Source organism: Caretta caretta, chromosome 6 (assembly GCF_965140235.1).
Source record: "Caretta caretta isolate rCarCar2 chromosome 6, rCarCar1.hap1, whole genome shotgun sequence".
Lineage (NCBI taxonomy): Eukaryota > Metazoa > Chordata > Testudines > Cheloniidae > Caretta > Caretta caretta.
The window spans coordinates 95,274,624-95,284,245 of NC_134211.1; the positions used below are offsets into that span (position 1 = coordinate 95,274,624).

At 42.4% G+C, this 9,622-nt stretch overlaps 1 long non-coding RNA gene across 1 annotated transcript; it reads left to right on the forward strand.

Annotated features, from left to right (window-relative positions):
* The first annotated feature begins 283 nt into the window (after nt 1-283).
* LOC125638414 (uncharacterized) lies at nt 284-8,037 on the forward strand. Its single transcript, XR_007357215.2, has 4 exons — nt 284-505; nt 1,156-1,210; nt 3,312-3,426; nt 7,689-8,037. It is a non-coding gene; the product is annotated as an uncharacterized LOC125638414 (long non-coding RNA).
* Nucleotides 8,038-9,622: the final 1,585 nt, after the last annotated feature.

Genomic DNA, 9,622 nt, shown 5'->3' on the forward strand with positions numbered 1-9,622 from the left:
GGCAGTAATAGGATTCTATAGAAATTAAACAAGATTCTTTAGTAATTATTCTAATAACCTATATACTTTAACAGAAAGTGATCTCCTTAACAAAAATTTTTAAACTGTCCTATAGAACTTAATGGGGAATTGTTTTCCTTACTATAGAATTCCACAGACTGGTTTAAAAATATTTTAAAAGACTCTTAATTTTCTCTTACAATTGAAAAGACTTTTCTATGAGGGATGTTTTAATTTTATTTCTTTCCCCTTCTTGTATAATTTCTTGGGAATACAGAACCAAATTCAGGCCTGATGGAGGCAGATGCACATCCTACTAAAGGCAGTGGAAGCTGTGCCCGTTCACACCAGGGAATGAATTTTGTCCACACTGCTTTTTGATGCTTCTTTTCCATGAAGCTAACCATAACACCCAAACATCCCCTGCCACATGGAGAAGGGGAGCTGTATCTGTGTGTCCTCCACAAATGATCACGGGGGGCATGTTTTGTGCGTCCAATATCCGGTATGTATGTACTCTTTGTGATACTATATGTGCCATCTGGTGGCTACGATGGCTTTATCGCTCAGTGTCCATGGATCTACTTTTATCTTTTTCACTTGTTATGTATAGGAGAAGAAAAGAGTAAATATAAACCCATTGAACAATGATAAACTGATTAGGATGCATTCATGGAAGCAGAACCATGAACTTCAGTCTAAGGGACAATCCTCATAAATCCACAGTTGCTACAAAGTAATTTGAAGAGAGGATTTCTTTTTTAATCAGGAAAGTCTTTGATGACCATTTTACAAAATGGGCACCTTATTAGCTGGGAACCTGTTCTAATTTACTGTTGTCAAAATCCCAGACACCAGTTTGATCAGCTTTAAATGAGACACAGATGGTTGCGGAATTGAGTTTGAATTTGCTTAATGTTTGCTGCTATGTTGGACCATTTCATTCACTGATGGCTTGTTTTGCAACAGTTATCACTCAAAAATCCTCAGTCTGTCTTCTGGGGGTTTTGTCAATGTGAAGAAACTTGTAGAAAAACAATAACTGACATATAAAATTAGGGATAATTTTATTTTTGGGGGTTACCTGTCAGCTGCTTTAGGAATATATTGTTTTCAAAATTAACTGACTGTGTATTTTTTTTTGTCTTATCAAAGGCTATCAAGGTAGGACCTACTGAAATGGACATTCTCTGCAGGATTAATAATACCGGTAATACTTATATTTATAGATCACTTTTACTTGTGTGGTATTTCAAAGCTATTCAGAAATAATTTCTCACCTTTGCTGAAATTCAACCATCACAGTGGTGGAATAATAAAGTTCTTTAATAGGCACAACAGGAGATGAAGAAAAAATATTATATTGTAATGACTGAGGGAATTTAAGTAAGGAAAATGCAATTTCCAAAATTGGAGTTTGGCTAGGACATCAAGGCTAACTGCCAGGCCAGTGCAAAAAAGCATAATGGGATCTTTAATGAGCTTAAGTAATCATGACATAGTTTTTTAATATTATCTAAAATAATACATTCAGCACAGCACCTCTAGGAACTATCCTAAGCTTTGAGCTGGGCTTATACCATAAAAACAAAAGCAAACAACAAACAAAAAAAACCTTTCAAATATTTTTCACACTTTAAAACTAATTCATTTTGACTGTGTGTGACAATTTTATAAGTTCACTTACTGAAAATTGTCAAGTGAACAAGGCAGAAATGTTGACCAGCATAGAAAATATGAAGTCCATATTAGAGTACTTTGCAAAAACAAACATTGAATTTGTAATCACAAGTATTCAAGCAGAAATCTGCTTCTAATATTTATGTTTATTTAGTGCTGAGATGGAAATGTACCATTTGACTTAAACATAGAATCTTAGCAGGTGTAAAAGAGTTTGTTTTGCAAATTTTGAATACTTGCCTTGCACTGATGGCATTAACACTCCAGATCAAGAATTATATGCAGAAATTGTTTGGCAAATAATTCTGAATGACAGGCAAATTTGAGAAAAGCAGGATAATGACACTGACCTCCTTTGTAAAGTGCTGTGAGATCTACTGATGAAAAGTGCTCTATAGGTATTTTTATTGCTATCATTCAGAGACATTTCACAGACAAAATAAGAAGCAAAATTTGTTTAATGCATTATAAATTGTTTGCCCAGCTCTGTCTGAAGCATTGGTTCAATTCTGACTTAGAGGGAACAATGGTTCCTACTGAATTACCAACATCACTTCCTTTGACAGTGGAGAATATGAGCTATCTTTCACCTTCAGTAGCTACCGCATGCTTGCCCTACAGGAAAATGCCATTTCCCCTTCTCATACACAAAAAGCCAAACCTGAATGGACATACCTTGAAGATTTTTATTTCATAATAAGGAAAACAGGAAATACAAACGAATGTATAAAATCTCCATGGGAAAGAGAGAGCACACAGCAATTCACTCTGTAGCATTCTACATGTGAAATGAATCACAAAGTGGCAGCTAGAAGAAAAGGAGTACTTGTGGCACCTTAGAGACGAACCAATTTATTTGAGCATGAGCTTTCGTGAGCTACAGCTCACTTCATCGGATGCATACCGTGGAGCGGTATGCATCTGATGAAGTGAGCTGTAGCTCACGAAAGCTCATGCTCAAATAAATTGGTTCGTCTCTAAGGTGCCACAAGTACTCCTTTTCTTTTTGCGAATACAGACTAACACGGCTGTTACTCTGAAAAGTGGCAGCTGCAATTAATAGTAAGCACAGCCCTATCTCACAGATTTAAAGATAGTGAGTCACTCAGTTACTACGGTTACGGGGGCTATATAAATGTGATAGATAGACAGTCTCACATCTCCTCCTCTGTATTTGCATCTAGTAAACTGAAAGCAAAATGGCAACATCTCTTGTAGGGCATGACCACACACACACACACACACATTATAGTGCTGAAACAGATGGCCCTGGAAAGGCTGTGGCTACAAGACACATGACTTTCTCTTTTCAATCTCAGAAGCACACCTTGCAAGCATTTCATTATGCAGGGTAGGCAATGAATATGATACAGTTTTATACTGTATGTGGTGTGTGCATTTCCCTGTGTTCCTGAATAGAAGTGTCTGAATTATGTTTCCAACAGCCCCTCATGTATGTTAATTTAGTGCTGGTAGAAGGTGCCAGATTGACAGCCCTTGACATTGCTGAACACAAAGGCTATTATGTTATCGTGCCAAATTGTGCATTGGTTCTGTAATCTCCACACCAGGGAGTAAAATTTTTGACTACAGTGTGCATTTTTGTTTCTGATTGAAACCCTGTTCTCCAGAGGACCTAAACCAGAGTCTTGTTTTAAACAAGTCCAACAGCTCCAGTGTTCAAAATTTACCCATGAAATAAAAGCCCTGAAGACTATAAAGTGATGAGAAGCCTTCACAGCACTGGTGACGTATTAAAATTTATATTGGAGGGGTGGGAATGATAACTTCATATTGCATGATTGGGTCTTATGTCTCCTGGGTGAGAATAATTCTGATCCTAAACAATCCATAGAAACCACAGAAATGTGTTTAGATTCTAAACAATGTTGATTGCTGGTACAGTCTCATCACAGCTCTATATCACCAGAAATTCAATCTGCTAGGATCTGCCCGAAGCATCCAAGTGCTATCAGTCTAATTATCCACGATGTAGGAAACAAACAGCCCTGCATAATGGACTGAAGTGGAAAGAAAACTACCAAAAAAAAAAAAAGTGTGTTAAAATACAGGCAGTTCATAGTTAATGGGCCAAGTCCTGATTTCCCTTACACTCATGTAATGCCAGTGACTGAAGTGGAGTTGCTCCTGATATATACCAGTGTAAGTGAGGGCAGAATCAGTGCCTGTGTGTTTATTTGGTTAGTTTACTGGAAATTGTTTAGAGAGACAGGGTTGCTCATGAGCCCCCTTTATTAAAGAAATGCTGCATTTGCTATAACCCAAACCATATTCCCTCTCACTTGCCCCCCCCACCCCCCCGGAGAAATACTTTTTTCTGTGGGAAAATATTTTGTGCTTAAAAGTAGAGGGGAAATGTTACTTTCTCTGGTCAACTACAGGAAAACTGTAAGTTACAGTTAAGCATGTGATTAAGTACTGACCTTGTTTAGGAGCCCTTGTATCTACTTAATGGTTCCAACCTGCATGGAGATTGAGGGACCTTCACTTATAGAGCACGAGAGAATGCAGGGGGCTCTCAGCTCATTCTCCCTGCTTTGCATGGCTGAAGTCAATGTGACTACTCACATGCTTTGCTGGATTGGGGTCTGAGTGAATAACTTCAATGTAAGGGGTTTGTAATTTGGCCAGAGTTTGCAGGCTTAAATCTGAGTGTTTGCACTGAAAGTCTGGACCATGATAAATTAACCAAACTTTGTCAGGCTTGATTTAATTTGTGTTGGAGGTGCTGGTTCAGTTAGTTCTTGCTTTGTCTAAGCCAGTTGCCCATCTCTGATGTAAAGGTTCTTTTTGCAGTGAGACACATAGGCCCAGTTTACTTGTGTGGGGCCATTTTCTAAAAAAAAAAAAGTCTTTTGATTATGCACTCACCACTTTGTGCAACCGCAGTCAGTTGCACTCACAAATGGAGTAGTCAGATGCGAGCACAGGTAAATGTAAGTGCAAAATTTAGAGGCCAGTTTGAAGCACACTTAAAATTTGTGTCTGGATCAGGCTTTCTTTAAGAAGCAAATAAATAATAATAATAATAATAATAATTAATAATAAACTCCACAGTCAATGCAGGTAATTCCAGCAGCATTTCAGTTTCACCCAAATGTAACAAAGCTCTTCTGGTATTTAGTTATGATTTCATCTATTTTCAGTGACATTGGATAAAGCTTCAATCTTTACATCCCTTTGGGCTTTCTTTAGGCTGAAATGCTGACACTTTGTGACTGAAAATAAAAGAGAGTCTTGCAAACTAACAGGGGAATTCTCCAATTTTCTTTTGTATGCAATGAGCCCAAGAGTACACCAGCCATTGTACGTACTTGCTTCTTTTCCTTAAAAGGGAAGTGAAGCACAGATCCAGTAGGTGGCACTCACTGGAATTTCATGCAAATCAAAATTTGGTCTATATGCCTTTGAACTTTGTCATAAAACCCCCCAGCAGGGCTTGCCCTATAACCTGAGTGATAAAAGTTACAAATGAGATCCTAGGAGGAATCTGTGGAAGCACATTTTTAAACTACTTTGGAGAAACCATCTCAGTCACTGGAGATCACCTTGGAACAGACTCCAAAAACATTTAACAATTGGATGATAAAACATGCATTCCCAGCAGCTATAAGAAAACGGTGTTATGTGGAGTAAAAAAGAGGTAGGGTAAGCCAACACTAAAGGTCAGATTGTGCCCAGACTCAGTATGGGTGCACAAAGGAGCCTCTCCCTGCAAAGCTCTCTTGTAGGGGTACAGTCAGAACTCTTGTGCTCAGGGGAAGGTAAAGACTCCTCAGGATTAACACTTCCCTTGGCTGTAAAAAGGGCATAGGGGAGTTATGCCGCTCACCTGCCTTGCATTAAACTGTGCTTGCCCCAGAGCATCATTGTACATCACCTCTCAAAGCTCTATAGGGTGGCTGTAACTGTTCACAAAGCAGGGCTGTAGCTTAATCACTCATTTGGCCCTTAGATTGTCAACACAACAGCTGACCAACCAACCAAAAAAAGTCTGGAGGGGGAGGGAGATGAGAGAAGACAACTTCATAGGAACAGAAATGTGTACAGGAATTAAATCAGTCAATACATAAAAAGAGGCTATCCCTCCTTCCCTCCCAAATGAAACGTTACCTGACTGCAAAATGATTGTGCTAGTGCATAAAAACTGGAAAAGTGAAACCCACTATTCACAAACATAAAATGGATGAGTCTAGCTACACTACTCACGATGAAAGACATGCAAAAAATAAAACCAAATCATCAGGGTGCAGTAATGAGAGGGGCATTTGATTTTAAAAAAATCTTCTCTTTCTAATGTGAATTGTAAGAACCTAGATCAGAACATCTGTTACATTTTGGGCCAGATCCTTGGTACATTATGGCCAATTTGTGCCCTGAGCCATTTAATCAACTCAGAGGATCAACGCAGTGTAGGTGGAATGGTTGGTTACATAGAGCTGATCCAAGGACTCTTATGCATCGTACCGTTTCTGCTGCCAGTGTAGGCGGGACATTGCAAACTATCTTCATCATAGGCTGCAATTCCCACCATCTCTCACAGATGAAAGGAGGCCAACAACAAGGAGGGGAAATGGGGGTTTGGTTGAGACCCCTGTATGACACTCCAATTCTCAGATGTATTTTCAGCCCCCTGTGACTGTATAGGGGCATTGCAAGCCAGAGCAGCCCTCAGACTACTCCAGCACAGCAAAGGAGTAGTGGCTTCTGCAGAGCAGTGCCAGTATCTTGGCAGTGTAACAAGGTGCTTTTGGCCATCTCTGCACATCATCTGCTAATGTGTGCTCTGTGCATTTCAGATGCACCCAAGGATCTGGCCCCTTATTTTTATCTGGACTGTGTCCCTTTAAGCACAATGCCATCCCTTTAAGTATTTATCTGTAAAGTGTACTTGACTTTAATAACATTGGCAATATTCCTTCTATAAGCCTAATGAAAGTGTTGTATAAAGAATGAATTTAATGTGTTACTTTTATGAAAATGCACAAGGAGGACATCAGTCACAATTCAGTTGTACTGCACCAAATGCATCTCTGGTGTCAAATCATCAAAGTCAATGGTTGGACCAGGCACTGTGTATACTTTGTCCAGTGGTAGATTAGCCAATGGAGCCCATGCCCACGAGCCCCAGCCAGCTGCGGGCTCCAGAGGCTTGGGTGAGTGGGGAAGGCCCCCGCTCCCTGACCCTGCTCCCGGAAAGTAGTGCTGGGTGGGCAGGGCGGTGGAAGGGGAAGCACCCTGTGCCTCTCAACTTGTTTCCTGGCATCTGTGCTGGGCCTGGTGACAGGAAAAGCCCCCAGTGACCTCAGACACCTTCCCTGGCAGAAGCCAGGGGGCCACAGGGGAAGCCCCCAGTGCCTCCCAACCCTGTCAGAAGCTGGCTGGCTGCAGGGGAAGCCTCCAGCGGTCCCCTGGCCCTGGCTGAAGCCAGGGGAAGCAAGGGAAGCCCCCAGCACTCCCCCTCCAACTCCGTCCCTGGTAGAAACCGGGTGTGTGTGTGGCAGAGGAAGCCCCCAGTGCCCCCCATCGCATCCTCAGCAGAAGCCAGAGGGTGGCAGGGGAAGCCCCCAGAGCCCCCCCCCCCAACACCATCCCCGGCAGAAGCACTGGGACCCCCCCGCTGTGGCCCCCGGACTGGAGGAGCTCTCGCTACCTGCTGCAGCCTCAGAGATGGGGGGTCATGTGCTGTGCCCCCAGGCCACAGTGGAGGGACAGAGCTTCTCCAGTCTTGGGGCTGCAGTGCGGGGGCAGAATGTGGGGCCCCTGGGTGGAACAGGGGTGAGGAAGGGGGAGAAAAGGGTGGAACCGTGGGTGGGGTCACATGTGGAGGGGGCAGAATGGGGGCGGGACCACAGGTGGAAGGAATGGGGAGAGGTCCCCTACCTGCTCTGGCCCAGAGTCCCAGGGGAGGGGCCCCCCACCTGCTCTTGCCCAGGGTCCCAGGAAACCTTAATCCTCCTTTGACTTTGCCCCATTGATATTAACAGGGGAAGGTCTGGGGAGATTTCAGAAACAGAGGGCATCTGGAATGAATTTGCTGCAGACTAAATCAAAAGCTTCACCACTGTTTAACATCATCATGGAGTAAATCCCTCCCTGGTACAACTGCACTGAAGCCATCATGTACAAATCTGGCCCCATGAGTCTAATTGATTTAGGAAGTTGGTCTGCCTGGAGCTTTGGAGCCTGCAAATGATGCTGTGACATGTTTAATGTTGTTATCAATTGTCTTATTACTTTAATCAACATCATGGCAATATAGGGGAATTCAAATGATCTTTGATTCATTGGGAGACAGACTAAACAGAAAATATTTGGACACCATTAAGGTTATTAAAAGCTCTTTGGAAAAAAATCATATATCTCATTGTCTTGTCATATGTCTTGACTATGATCTTGCTGTCTTTTAACCACATAATGCAAAGGTGTAAGGTTCCCTTGCTGTTTAATGAGCTGAACCTCTGTGTTCGAGGGGACTGATGTCCTCAGTTAGAAAAGGAGTCAGTAACTTATTACTATTCAAAGTGCAAAGCTCTCCACCTCTCCTAGTCACACAGAGAATGACATTCTGGCTGGTTCTATTTAGCTAAGCTTTTGTTGACTCTTGGCAGAGGAAACATATAGAGAACAAAAATATTCTCTTGGCTTTCATATAAGTCTAACTTCTCCTGAGGCTTAGCCTATGAGCAAAACTCATTATACACTGGGCTCAATAGATGTGCTTTAAGCATTTGTCCCCTCTGTTTTCTAAACCATTTGTGTTAAGTTGAGGCTTGTGAAAAAGTGATTGACAATGCTGGCTGGAGACAGTCCTATAGCAGGCTGGCAGTGCTCAAGAGTCACCACTACACTCTGCTATTCCAGTCTTGCTATTCCAGTCTTGGCCCACAAATGTAGGCCAGTTCTATGTGTAAAACCCCCTGCTATTTCATTTGTCCCAACCAGCATCTCCTCCAGACACCCCCTCCCCCTATAATTCCAGTCCAGTTCAGTTCTTACGTGGAAAACCGATTACCATGCTATACTGTGAGGAAGTTTTGTGATGTAGACAACTGTCCATTAGTGACTAGGATGAGAGACCCATGCAAGTCATATTTGTGTGTCATGTAGGGATTTCTATCCTGACCTCCAGAGGAGAAAGAACAATACATAAGGCACTATTGTAGCCAGCTCCCTGCTTTTTCTTTAAAGAGAAAAGAATCAACATCTAATAAGGGGTGTCTGTAACAATTAAACTCTGATGCCTTTGGTTTCTACATACTGCACCCTTAAATGTCTACCTCAGGGATCGGCAGCCTTTGACACGTGGCCCGCCAGGGTAAGCCCCCTGGTGGGCAGAGGGATGTACTGGCTGCCGCTTCCTGCAGCCCCCATTGGCCTGGAGCAGCAAACCGTGGCCAGTGGGAGCTGCGATCGGCTGAACCTGTGGATGCGGCAGGTAAACAAACTGGTCCGCCGTGGGGCTTACCCTGGCAGGCCGTGTGCCCAAGGTTGCCGATCCCTGGTCTATACTCTCTGTACACTCAGTCAGCAGCCATTTTATTCTCAGAGTTGTTGCAGCTTGTAGAGAAAGAGATACACACACTAGACTATTAATTAGACTATTACATAGGTTCTAGCTATTCAGTGGAAAAGTTGAGCAAATTAATAATTATTTCATTAAAATGCCCTAATATAGACACACCTTTTTAACAGTGACGATCATTAAGCACTGGAACAAACTACCAAGGGAAGTGGTGGATTTGCCATCATCTAAAGTCTTCAAATCAAGCAGGGATGCTTTTCTGGAAGATCTGCTTTAGTTAAACACAAGGGATGGGGCTCAATACAGGGGCAGCTGGATGAAATTCTTGGCCTGTGATATACATGAGGTCTGACTAAATGAGCTAATGGTCTCTGTTGGCTTTCAGATGTTTGAATC